Raw genomic sequence first — 13,540 nt, 5'->3', positions numbered from 1 at the left:
TCCTGCAGATCAAGTCTACCTCAAAACCCTTGGCAAGGGACCTTACAGCCTAGATGGAAGGGCCCTCTAGAGGTGGCCCTCACCTCCTCTACAGCAGTCAAATTGTATTAAAAACCCTGATTTCATCTCTTCAGGTTAAAGTGCTTTGCTTCACTTATCTCTTCCCCAAATTCTGACCTGTCTCCAACCAAACCTAAATTTCCCTCCCTCCTAACAGGACCCACCAAGATCAAGCTCACTCACATCCCCCCAAAATAAATGATTTCATGTTCCTTCCCTGGCTGGCATCCTTCTTCTCTGACTTCATCTCTAAATTACAACAGGACCTTCATTGGTTTGCCTCTCAAGGTAACATGATCAAAGAAATCCTTTGGATCAAAGACCTCTTGTTTCCAACGTACTCTCTCAGACTTTTCACCTGATGAGGTTTGGTTGTTGACATTCTTCCTTTTATGTTGGTTAATGCTCCCCTCACTCCACTTTCACAACATTCCCTTATGTTAACCTACTATCCAGGCTTTCTAGCCTTTTGCATAGCCCTGTCACTTGTTTGGACAATTGAAGTCATTCCTGTCTCACACCAAGACGGGTCTCATACACAAAGATTCGTCTTTGCTCTTCTTTTCCTTCTCCTGGAAGGAATTATCACCACTCCATCATACTACTCTCTCTTTGGCCACTAGCCGAGCTCTTCTTCTGTCACCTCTTCATAAAGCCCTCTACCTACAGGCCCTACAGGTTGATACTTTCCCATCTCCCCATCATTTCAAGTAGAGAGACACTGCCCAGATGTATGCTAAACTGTAAATACTCTGGCACAACCTGGGTGATAGACCACAGGCTGGGAGGCTAGCTGTTAAACCTCTACATTATGAGACAGGAACTTTTGTGTCATATACTTACATGAGTTCACAATGTTAAAAGACCACAACATTCTATACTCATGGAGATCAGACCTACCACATGGGAAACATTACAGACTCAGATGCTTACCACTCCTATAGATGGATGGGTTCATGGGCTTGCTGGATGCTGACTACCCACTGCGAAATGTCAGATGGAGGGGGTGTACAGGATCAGACATAAAAAAACAGCAAAAAAAGGTAGAAAAACAATTCATATCAGAAGCTATTAAAACACTCACTCATATAAGAGTATTGATTTGCATTCTGCAAGAAAAGTAGTTGAGACACATAAAAGGCTTCTGCATCTTTTTAACACCACCCTGCTTAACTTGCCTGGAAACCAAACTGAATGCTGGATGTGCCTGTCACCACAATTCCAGCCATATGTCCCCATACCAATTCCACTTAACTGGATTCTCCCTGCTCCTGAAAATATCACAGCAATACTAGGTCCCTTTGTGACTCAATTACAGTCTTCCACATACGGTGAATGAACATGTATAAATTCATCCACCATAAATGAATGCAACTCTACTCCTTGTGCCAACGTTATCCATATCTCCACATCAGGCATAACTTGTCTCCCTAAGGGTTTCTTTTACATCTGCAACTCCCAAGCCATTCACTGTCTCAACTCAACCTCATCCTCTCTCTGCTACCTAGGCTTCCTTCACCCCCCATCCCCAGGGTTTATACAGAAACTCAGTTATTACAGCAAGACTTAGGCTCACAACAACCACCTATCCATCACCTCAATAAGCACACCCTTCCCGCATTGCCCATTTTAATGGGAGCCAGTGTTCTGGCAGGAATTGGCACTGGCATGGTGGGAATCTTAACATCAACACATTTCTATTACTCTCTGTCTCAAGAGCTAAATGAAGATATGGAAAAGGTAGCTGACTCTCTGGTCACCCTGCAATCCCAAATCAGTTCATTTGCAGGCATGGTACTCCAAACTAGACAGGCCCTAGACATAATAACAGCAGAAAGCGGGGAGGGGGAACATGCCACCTATTAGGGGAAAAATGTTTTTACTTTGTAAACCAATCTGGAATTGTTGGAAACAGGGTAAAGGAACTCAGGGAGCATATACAAAAATGTAGGTGAGACCTAGACAGACTACAATTTCTACCAGGATACCTTGACCAACGGCTTCCATGGCTTCTTCCTTTCCTGGGCCCCCTCACTATTCTCTGCATAATCCTACTTTTGGGACCCTGTATGTTCCCTTGTTTTCAAAATTTCTTGCAGGACCATATGTGAGCCTTTACCAACCAGACAGTTGTCGAACTCATCATGGCCAGTTACCAGCCCCTCCCCACAGAGGACCACACCACTGTCACATAAAGCCCTATCCATCACCCCAGACCCCTTATCAATGCCCCTTGCCAGCAGGATGCAGATACAGAAAAGAGACCTCGCCCCTATTTCAAAATAATGAGTCTTGGATGATAGAGATCTCTGCTAGATAAAATGGCTCTGGCAGCCTCAAATCCTAAATGGATTTTCCTGGCAGATAATAAGTCACTCAGGGAAACAACCTAACTTTCCCACCATGAAACTCTCCTGCTTATAGTTCTTCCCACCAAGAAATTCAAACTTGCCAATGGATTTAAACCTCCCCTCTGGCTGCAGCCAAACATCTACCTCCACTATGTTTCCCCCCACCGCCCCCATGCCCTTTACCCATATAAAACCTCACCTAGCCAGCCCCTGGCTGCTGTTCTCCCCATTGTTCAAGTCAGCTGGGCACCCAGTCCCCTACAAAAGGCCTACCTTTGGGTGTTCATGTTTCGGCTCATTCTCATCCTCTCAGCTGACTCATATAGTACGTCTACTTTTACATTTTTGAGAGATCTCCATGGAATTTTTTCACAGTGACTGCATCATTTTATATGCCACCAACAATACACAAATGTTTCAGTTTTTCCATATCCTCACCAACATTTGCTATTTTCTGATAGTGACCATCCTAAGAGACATGGAGTAATATGCCATCATAGCTCTCATTTTCTTTATCAATGAAGTTGAAAATCTTTCATATGCTTGCTGCCTCTTATATATTCTTTGGAGAAAAACTGAGTTTTTGCTTACTTTTAATTTGAATTGGGGAAATATTTGTCTGTTATGTAATGGAATCCCTTGTACAATTCCTTAGGCATTAGGACAATTATGAAAAACATTTCTAAATGTTGGAATTAACTACTTGCTTGTAAAAAGTGGTGAAGAGGCTAAATATCCTATTGAAGTTATCTTTGGAACAAAATAAAGCCCCTCAGATAAAAATTAACTGGAAAAAGGGCTGAGGGTTTGGCTAATAACACCACACCTACCTTGCAAGTGCAAGGTTCTGAGTTCAATCCCCTGTACCAAAAAAGAAAAAAATGGAAGAAAGGTCACAGACATTGAGAGTGGACTTTGATTGATCATGGAATGTGGAACTTGGGGTCAGAGCAGGGTAAATCAGATTTATAAAAGGCCAAAATCTCACCCACAGATTGCTTTGGTTTATACTTGGGTTCTGTCTGCCAGATTGAGATACTAGCTATTATTGTCAGATTAGATACTAGCTACTAGTTAGGCTGAACTGTGAAATGGAAGCCATACTTTCATTGGGATCTTTTCACCTGGGTCTTGTGAATTATGTGAGAGGAGCAAGGATAAGCAGGGCTCACTGATATGAATTGCTCGCAGTAGTTCCCCTTTATCTGAAACCCTGTATGTGCTGTTTTTCCATGTATATATGTATATATATTCCTATGACGAAGTTTAATTTATAAATCAGGCACAGTAAGAGACAAATAACAATAATTAGTAATAAAACAGCATAGTTATAAGAATGGATTGATAAAAGTTTGTGTTCGGGGGCCATCATTAAGTGAAATAAAGGTTACTTGAACACAAGCACTGCTATAGTGCAAGAGTCGATCTGATAACAGAAATGACTACTAAGTGGCCAACAGACAGGTAATGTATACAGCACCAGAGAAGTGTAACAAAGAAAACACTGATCTTACTAAACTCTGTGACATGCTGAGTAGCCTTGCTACTAAGCAGCTTCAAAATGGATGGGATATGAAATCAGTAACTTTGACCATTTTGGAAATCTAGAGATAATTGATCTAATCACTTGTATCCAGGTATCTTAAGATTACTGCCATGTTTGAAGGACCATTAGAAGGACTCACAGGATTCAGTGTATATGCATCACAACAAAGACTTATCACAGCAGTGGAGTAAGGTGGGAAAAAAGACTCAGTGTCTGGAGACATCCATAGCTCAGCATCTTCATGCTCTCTTTTCCACAAAGGATCACATAGCACACTCTTCCCGAACCAATGAACGTGTTTCCTCAGCCTCCAATGTTTGTGCCCAAAGAAGCTCATTAGAGCCTCAGCATCCAGAATAGGTATTTTGTTTTTGTTCTTTGGTGTTGGGGATTGATTTCAGGCCCTTTTGCATACTAAGCACACATTCTACCACTGAGCTATACCACCAGATTGCACCCAATGTTTTTACTGGGTTTAGGTCACATATACACACTCTGCCCAGCTTGTACCAAGATTCCATCCTTCTTTTCTATCCCCTGCCCCTCCCACTTCCCCTTTGCCCCTTTTCTTCCTATTTCACATTGATATGACTGATCTTAAATTGGATTCTAAAAACTATATTCTTTGTGATGTTTCCTCCAAGAAAAGGTCTTTGCTTCAGTATTTGGAAGTGTGGAGCCTCATTTCCCCCATTTCCTCATCTGATTCCAATATTGAACTCTGTGCTTTTGATAGCATCTTTTTTCTTGCCTGGACAGCCCAGTGCTATACATGCATGCTGAAATGTCTTATTCGGTGCATAACCATTTTCCATTCTGTTCTGTATGAACAGGCTTTCCAGTTTCCAAATTAGATTTGATTTCTCAGCTAAAATGGGTTGAATTAACAAGACTAATAGAAAAAGAACTCTCAAAAGACTCCAGGCCAGGTAAGTTGGAGAGATGAAGGAAATAAAAAGAGTTGTTTACCAAGTGCATTGGAAAGAGCCTTTAACATGTTAGGCAGGCCTGATGCAAAAATATAAGGGTGATTAGAAGAGATTACTTGCCTTCTGGATTTTTTTTTTCTTTATACTGCAAATTGAACTCAGGGCCTTGGGAATGCTGACCAAGTATTCTTCCACTGAGCTACATCCTCAGCCCTTATTTTTCTTATTTTATTTTTTAAAAATTCATTTATATATTTATTGGTACATTTTAGGTATGAAATACATTTACATTTATCATTGGGTGTTTGTACCAGAACGTGATGTATCTTAGTTCTTATTATTTCTCCTATTACCTGTGCACCCTTCACCCCCTCCACCCTTACCTATTTACACAGAGTTTGATTCCATTTTTTTTCTTTCTCATAATTTTTCCTTTCCCCTCTTCACTTTCCCCTTCCCCTCCCACCATCCTCAAACCCTTTGACCTTTTCTTATTTCAAATTATCAATTATTCATTTTAATCATTTTCATCCTTATGTACCTTTCAATTTCTCACGATAGAGAAACTATTCTGTGTTTACTCATGTGTGTCTTATTTATTTCGCTTAAGAGTATGGCCTCAATGTGCATCCATTTAACTATAAATGTCTCTTGTTTCTCATTCTTTATTTTTTTTCTTAAATTCTTTTATTGGTACATTTGAGGTATACAACACAATTACATTTCACATTGGGAACTTGTACCTTTACATGATGCATCTTTGTTCTTATTTTTTCCCCATTCCTAGCTCTCGCTTCACTGCTTCCACCCTTCCCTATTTACAAAGACATTATTTCCACTTTTTCCATTTCTCATCATTTTTCCTTTCCCTTCTTTCCTTTCCCCTGCCCCTCCCACTACCCCTATCCCTTTGGATCTTTTATTCCTATTTTGCAATATCAATTACTCATTCTAATCATTGATACATTTTAGGTATACAATATAGTGACATTCGTCATTTGGAAATTTGCACCTTTACATAGTCTCTCTTGGTTCTTATTGTTCACCCTTGCCCAGGCCTCCCTTCAACCCCTCCATCCCTCCCTATTTACAAACATTTTGTTCCTATTTTTCCATTTTCTCATAATAATTCCATTCCCTTCTTTGATTTCCCCTACTTTTCCCACTTCCTTCCCCTTTGCCCCTTTTCTTCCTATTTCACATGACCTATTATATATTTAGTCCTTATTTACACTTTCAGTTACTTACACCAGAGAAACTATTCAGAGTTTATTATTGTGTGTCCTATTTATTCCACTTAAGAGTATGGCCTCAATGTGCATCCACTTAGCTATAAATGTCCCAAATTTCTCATTTTTATGGCTGAATAGTACTCCATTTTATTAAAAAAAACACATTTTGTTTATCGAGTCTCCAGTTGATGGGCATTTGGGCTGTTTCCAAGTTTTAGCTATCACAAACTGTGCTGCTATGAACATGGGCACACATATATCACTGTGGTATGATTCTTTAAATTCTTTGGGGAAGATCCCCAGCAGGGGAATAGCAGGGTCAAATGGGATTTCCAGTCCTAGTTTTTGAGGTATCTCCATACTGATTTCCACAGTGGTTGCACCAGTCCACACTCCCACCAGCAGTGGAGCAGGGTTCCTCTTTCCCCACAGCCCCGCCAGCATTTATTATTGGTTGATTTCATGATAGCAGCCATTCTTTCTGGAGTGAGGTGGAATCTCATCTGCATTTCTCGAATGACCCGTGATGTTAACATTTTTTCATGTATTTATTTGCTATTTCTACTTCTTTGTCTGAGAAATGTCTGTTCATTTCAGAGGCTCATTTTCATATTGGGTCTTTCTATTGGGGAGGTCTGATTTTTTTAACTTCTTTATAGATTCGAGTTAGTAGACCTTTGTCTGAGGAAGAGGAGGTGAAGATTTTTTCCCACATTGTGGGTTGTCTCTTCACACTGCTGGTGGTTTCTCTTGCTGTGCAGAAGCCTTTTAATAAGAACAGATCCCACTTGTTGATTGTTTGTGCGAGTTCATGGGCAACTGAGGTTTTGTTCATAAAATCTTTTCCTACACTGATGTCTTTAAGAGGTCTACCTAACCTCTGTTCCAACTGGTTCAGAGATTCTATTTGAATATTTAGATCTTTAATCCATTTTGATTTTAGTTTAGTGCATGGTGAGAGATATAGGTCTAGATGTAATCTTTGGCAAGTTGAAACCCAATTTTCCCACCATTTATTAAAGAGGCTATCTTTCCTCCAGTGAGGGTGTTTGGCTCCTTTATTGAAGATGAGATGGCTAAGTGTGTCTGGCATTGTTTCTGCATCTTCGAATCTGTTCCACTGGTCCTCAGGTCTGTTTCTTTGCCAGTGCCATGCTGTTTTTATCACAGTAGCTTTGTAGTAGAGTTGCAGGTTGGGGATTGTGATACCGTCTGCCTTGTCTCTGTTGCCTAGAGTTTCTTTTGCTATTCTGAGTCTCTTCTTGTTCCAAATGAATTTTTGGATTGTTTTATCAAGGTCCATGAAGTATGCTGCTGGGATCTCAATTGGAATTGCATTAAATCTATATAGCAGTTTTGGAAGTATGGCCATTTTCACTCTATTAATCCTTCTTACCCAGGAGCAGGGGATGTCTGTCCATTTTCTGATATCATCTTCAATCTCTCTTTTCAGAGTTCTATAGTTTTCAGAGAAGAGGTCTTTGATTTCTTTGGTTAGGTTGATTCCTAGGTATTTCAGTTTTTTGGGTGCTATTGTGAAAGGAATCATTTGCCCTATTTCTCTCTCATTCGTGTAGAGGAAAGCTATTGACTTTTGTGTGTTGACCTTGTTACCAGCTACCTGACTGAATTTGCTTCTTAAGTCCAAAAGACTTTTGGTGACTTCTTTGGGTCTTCTATATACAGTATCATGTCATCTGCAGATAATGACAATTTGACTTCTTCATTTCCTATCTTTATTCCTTTTAATATCCTTCTCTTGTCTAATTGCCATGGCTAATGTTCCCAAAACTATATTAAACAAGAGTGGTGATAGTGGACATCCTTGTCTTGTTCCTGATTTTAGTGTGAAAGATTTCAGTTTTTGACCATTTAGTATGATATTGGCTGTTGGTTTTTCATAGATGGCTTCTATCAATTTGAGGTAGAGACCATCTATTCCAATTTTATGTAGGGTTGTTATCATAAATGGATGTTGGATTTTGTCAAATGCTTTTTCTGTGTCTATGGAGATAATCATATGGTTTTTGTCCTTGGCTCTATGGATATAGTGTATTACATTGATTGATTTTCGTATATTGAACCATCCCTGCTTCCCTGAGTTGAATCCCACTTGATCAGGGTCTATGATCTTCTTGATGATCTTCTGCATTGTTTGCCAGTATTTTTTTAAGGATTTTTGCATCTATGTTCATTAGTGAGATTGGTCTATAGTTCTTCTTTTCGGTTGTGTCTTTCTCTGCTTTAGGGATCAAGGTGATGCTTGCTTCCAGGAATGAATTTGGGAGTATTGCTTCCCTTTCAATTTCATTGAATGGTTTTAACAGTAGTGGCAGTAGTTCCTCTCTAAATGTCTTGTAGAATTCAGCAGTGAAGCCAGCAGGGCCTGGGCTTTTCTTAGTTGATAAGTTTTTTTTATGTTTTCAATTTCATTAGTTGATATTGGATTGTTTAGAATTTTTAGGTCTTCTTCATTCAACTCTGGGAATTCATGTGTATCTATTAATGTGTCCATTTCTTCTGTGTTTTCCATCTTATTGGTGTATAGGTTCTGGAAGTAGGTATTGATGATTCTCTGGATTTCTGCTGGGTCTGTTGTAATTTCACCCTTTTCATTCCTAATTGCATGGATTTGGGCCTTTTCTTTCCTTTTTCTGATAAGGTTGGCTAAGTGTTTGTCAATTTTGTCAATTCTTTCGAAGAACCAACTCTTGGCTTCATTGATTTTTTGAATCGGTCTCTTAGTCTCCATTGCATTGATTTCTCCTCTGATCTTTATAATTTCCTCCCTTGTATGAGCTTTGGGGCTGTCCTGCTCTTCTTTTTCTAGAAGCTTGAGATTCAGCAACAGGTTGTTTAGTTGCGCTCATTCTGTTTTCCTAATATGAGTGTTCACTGCTATGGATGTCCCTCGTAAGACTGCTTTCATTGTGTCCCATAGATTCTGATATGTTGTATTGTCCTTGTCATTTAATTGAAGGAACTGTCTGATTTCTTCTTTAATTTCCTCTGTGACCCGCTGGTTATTCAGAAGTGTGTTATTCAATTTCCACGTGTTTATGAAATTTTTTGTTTCTTTTGCTATGGATCTCCAATTTCACCGCACTATGATCTGATAATATACTGGAGATAACTTCAGTTCCTTTGCACTTACTTAAACATGTTCTATGTGTGAGTCTGTGGTCTATTTTGGAGAATGACCCACGTGCAGCTGAGAAGAATGTGTATTCTGATTTTGTGGGGTGGAAGACTCTGTAAACATCTGTTAAGTTCATTTGTTGAAGAGTTCAATTGAGTTCTAGTATTTCATTACTTATTTTTTGTCTAGTTGATCTATTTGTGACAGTGGGGTGTTGAGGTCCCCCACTACAAATGTATTAGTGCATATATGACTTTTCATATCTGTCAGCATTTGTTTTATATAGTTGGGTGCACTAGTGTTTGGTGCATGGATAGATATTTATGATTGTCATCTCTTCCTCTTGGATTGTTCCCTTTACAAGGATATAGTGTCCTTCTTTGTCTCTCTTAATCAGTGTGGGTTTGAAATGCACTTGGTTTGCAAAGAGGATAGCTACTCCTGCTTTTTTTCCGTTTCCCATCACAAGGAGTATTGTTTTCCACCCTTTACCTTTCAGTCTATGAGTTTCATTTTGAATTAAGTGGGGTTTTTTGTTTTTGTTTTTATTTATTTATTTTTTTTTACTGGGGATTGAACTTGGGACCTTGCACTTGTAAGGCAGGGGCCGGAACCACTGAGCTAAACCCCCGGCCCAAGTGTGTTTCTTGTATGCAGCATATTGTTGGATTTTGCTTCTTGACCCATTCTGCCAGTCTGTTTCTTTTGATTGGTGAAGTGAGACCATTAACATTGATGGTGTAACTGAAACGTATTGACTTGTCATTGCCATGACTTTTTCTTTTTGTTGGGTTCTCCCCATTTACATTTAATTTCTTGTCATGCCAGATGGGTTCATGCTGCTTTGCTTCCTGGGGTTGTGATCCTCAATGTCTGTTCCTAGGATATTGTGTAAAATTCTTTGGAGTGATGGTTTGGTATTCACGAAGTTCCTAAGGTGCTCTTTGTCATGAGAGTTATCTGATTTCTCCATCCATTTTGAAAGATGGTTTTGCAGGGTACATCATTCTGGGTTGGAGGCTGTTTTCTTTTAGGGCTTGGAATATGTCACTCCAAGCTCTTCTTGCTTTGATGGTTTGTGTTGAGAAGTCTGCTGTGATTCTGATGGGCTTTGCTTTGTATGTGATTTGTTTCTTTTATCTGACTGCTTGGAGAACTTTGTTCTTCTGTTGTGTTTCTGCAATCTTAACAATTATATGCCTATGTGTAGATTTTTTTTGATCCAGGCTATTTGGAGTCCTATATGCTTCACTCATCTGTATGTCAAGCTCTTTTCCCCTGCTTGGGAAGTTTTCTGCCATTATTTCTGTGAAGAGATTTTTTATGTCATCTGCACTCTCTCCTGTTTCTTCATTGAGCCCAATCAGTCTTATGTTATTCTTTTTTGCATCATCTAGCAGCTGCTGGATTGATTTCTCATGTTCCCTTATAATTTTGAAGCAATTTTTCTTTTCCTGGTCACTAATTGCAATATTATCTTCTGTATCTGAAATTCTGTCCTCACACTGGCTCATTCTGCTGTGTAGATTTTCAATGGAGTTTTTCATGTCCTGGAAATCTATTTGCATCTGTTTTACGCATTCCATTTGTTTCTTATGTTGGGATTCCATCATGTTCCTGAGCTCCTCTCTAGATTTATTAATCATGTATTGCACTAAGGGCACAATTTCTTCTGTTATCTGAGAAATTATTTCTGATTTCATTTTTTCCAGATCCCCTTTTGTTGCCAGTTCAGTGGGTCCAGGTGGTTGAGTATCAGAGGGTTCCATCTCATTTCCCTTTGGTGTTGCTGTAGGTGATCTGGAAGCCTGGTTTTGAGACTTATTTATGTGTTTTTTCATTTTGACTGGGGCGGGGGTCTGTTAGCGCCTGCACGGATGACCTCCTCTGAGCTGGGTGAGGTGGGACAGGGTCCGGGAGCAGCGGTAGGGATGGTGACCCAAAAGCCCTTTCCTGTGGGCTGGGAGCAGCTGGAGGGATGGTGGCCGGGAAACCCCTTCCTCTGGGCCAGGAGCAGCGACACAGAAGGTGGCCCAAAAGCCCTTTCCTCTGGGCTGGGAACAGTGGGATGGATGGCAGTCTAGTTTCTCATTCATTATGGCTGGGTAGTACTACACTTTATTTAAAAAACCACATCTTTATCCAGTTTCCAGTCGATAGGCACTTGGGCTCTTTCTCAGCTTTAGCTATTACAAACTGTGCCACTATAAACATAGGTGCACATATATCACAGTCGTATGATTCTTTTACTTTGGGGAACATTCCCAGTAGGGGATTTTCTGGGTCAAATGGGACCTGTAGTCCTAGTTCTTTGAGGTAACTCTATATTGATTTCCACAGTGGTTGCAATGATGTACATTCCCACCAACAATGAAGTGTTCCTTTCTCTCCACATCCCCGCCAGCATTTGTTATTGGTTGATTTCTTGATATCAGCCATTCTTTATGGGGTGAGGTGGAATCTCAGTGTTGTTTTCATCTGCATCTCTCGAATGACCAGTCATGTTGAACATTTTTTGATATATTTATTGGCTGTTTTTACTTCTTTGTCTGAGAAATGTCCGTTCATTTCAGATGCCTATCTTTGAATTGGGTCTTTGAATTTGGGGGGGGGTCGGATGTTTTTCAGTTCTTTATATATTCTCAATAGTAGATCTTTCTTTGAGGTACAGCTGCTAAATATTTCTTCCCCCATTGTAGGTTGCTTCTTAACTCTGTTGGTGGTTTCTCCTGCAGTGCAGAAGCTTTTTAATATGATGAGATCCCACTTGTTGATTCTTTGGGCTAGCTCCCATGCTACTGAAGATTTATTCATAAAGTCTTTTCCTATTCCAATATCATCAAGAGTTCTACCTAACTTATCTTCTAGCAAGATTAGTGTTTCTGACTTAATATTTAGACCTTTAATCCACTTTGATCTTAGTTTAGTGCACAGTTGTAGGTATGGGTCTACTTTTAATCTCTGGCAGGTTGAAATCATTTTTCCAACACCATTCATTAAATAGGCTATCTTTCCTCCAGTGAGGGTTGTTGGCTGCTTTGTCAAAGATGAGGTGGGTGAGTATGTCTGGAGTTGTTTCTGCATCTTCTAATCTATTCCACTGATCTTTGGGTCTTTTTCTTTGCCAGTACCATGCTGTTTTTATCACAGTAGCTTTGTAGTATAAGTTGGGGATTGTGATACCTCCTGCTATGTCTCTGTTGCCTAGAATTGCGTTTACTATTCTAGTTTTCCTTGCTTCCAAATGAATTTTTGGATTGTTTTCTCTAGTTCTGTGAAGTATATTGTTGGAATTTCAATCAGCATTGCATTGAATCTATATAGTAGTTTTGGAAGTATGGCCATTTTCACTATATTGGTTCTTCCTACCCAGGAACAAGGGATATCTTTCCATTTTCTTATATCCTCTTCGATCTCCTTCTTCAGAGTGCTGTAGTTTTCAGTGTAGAGGTCTTTTGCTTCCTTTGTTATGTTTATTCCTCCTAAGTATTTCATTGTTTTAGATGCTATTTTAAAAGTAATTATTTCCTGAATTTCTCTCTCAATGGGTCTGCTATTTGCGTATAAGAAGGGTATTGTTTTTTGAGTGTTGACCTTGTATCCAGCTACTCTACTGAATCTGTCAATTAGGTCTAGAAGACTTTTGACTGAGTTTTTTTTGGATCGTCTATGTAAAGTATCATATCATCACCAAATAATGACAGTTTAACTTCTCCCTTTCCTATCTTTATTTCTTTTATTTCTTTCTCTTTTCTAATTGCTACGGCTGTTTCCAGAACAATATTGAACAGGAGTGGTGATAGTGGGCATCCTTGTCTTGTTCCTGATTTTAGCGTGAAAGTTTTCAGTTTTCAACCATTTAGTATGATGTTGCCTGTTGGTTCTTCATAGATAGCCTTAATCGGGTGGAGATAAAGACCTTCTATTCCAATTTTCTGTAGTGTGTTTATCATAAATGGGTGTTGAATTTTGTCAAATGCTTTTTCTGCATCTATTGAGATGATCATGTGGTTTTTGTCCTTGACTCTGTTAATGTAGTGTATTACAATTATTGATTTATGGATGTTGAACCATCCTTGCATGCCTGGGAGAAATCCAACTTTGTCAGGGTGTATGATCTTCTTGATGCCACTGTATATTCTGTTTGCCAGTATCTTGTTGAGGACTTTTGCATCTATGTTTATTAGGGAGATTGGTCTGTAAGTTCTCTTTTTGGGTTGGGACTTTCCCTGGTTTGAGGATCAAAGTAACACTTGCTTCCAGGAATGAATTTGGAAGCCTTG

General features: G+C 39.4%; 1 pseudogene; it reads left to right on the top strand.

Annotated features, from left to right (window-relative positions):
- Positions 1 to 13,540, top strand: part of LOC147825779 (zinc finger protein 483-like) — a 34,580-nt pseudogene that overhangs the window by 11,453 nt on the left and 9,587 nt on the right.

This window comes from Heterocephalus glaber, unplaced genomic scaffold, assembly GCF_053883595.1.
Source record: "Heterocephalus glaber isolate CG9 unplaced genomic scaffold, H.glaber_assembly_v1.0 deba00001481, whole genome shotgun sequence".
NCBI classification, from domain to species: domain Eukaryota; kingdom Metazoa; phylum Chordata; class Mammalia; order Rodentia; family Bathyergidae; genus Heterocephalus; species Heterocephalus glaber.
The sequence above is the reverse complement of the archived record's forward strand: the minus strand, read 5'-3'. Positions and strand labels throughout refer to the sequence as shown.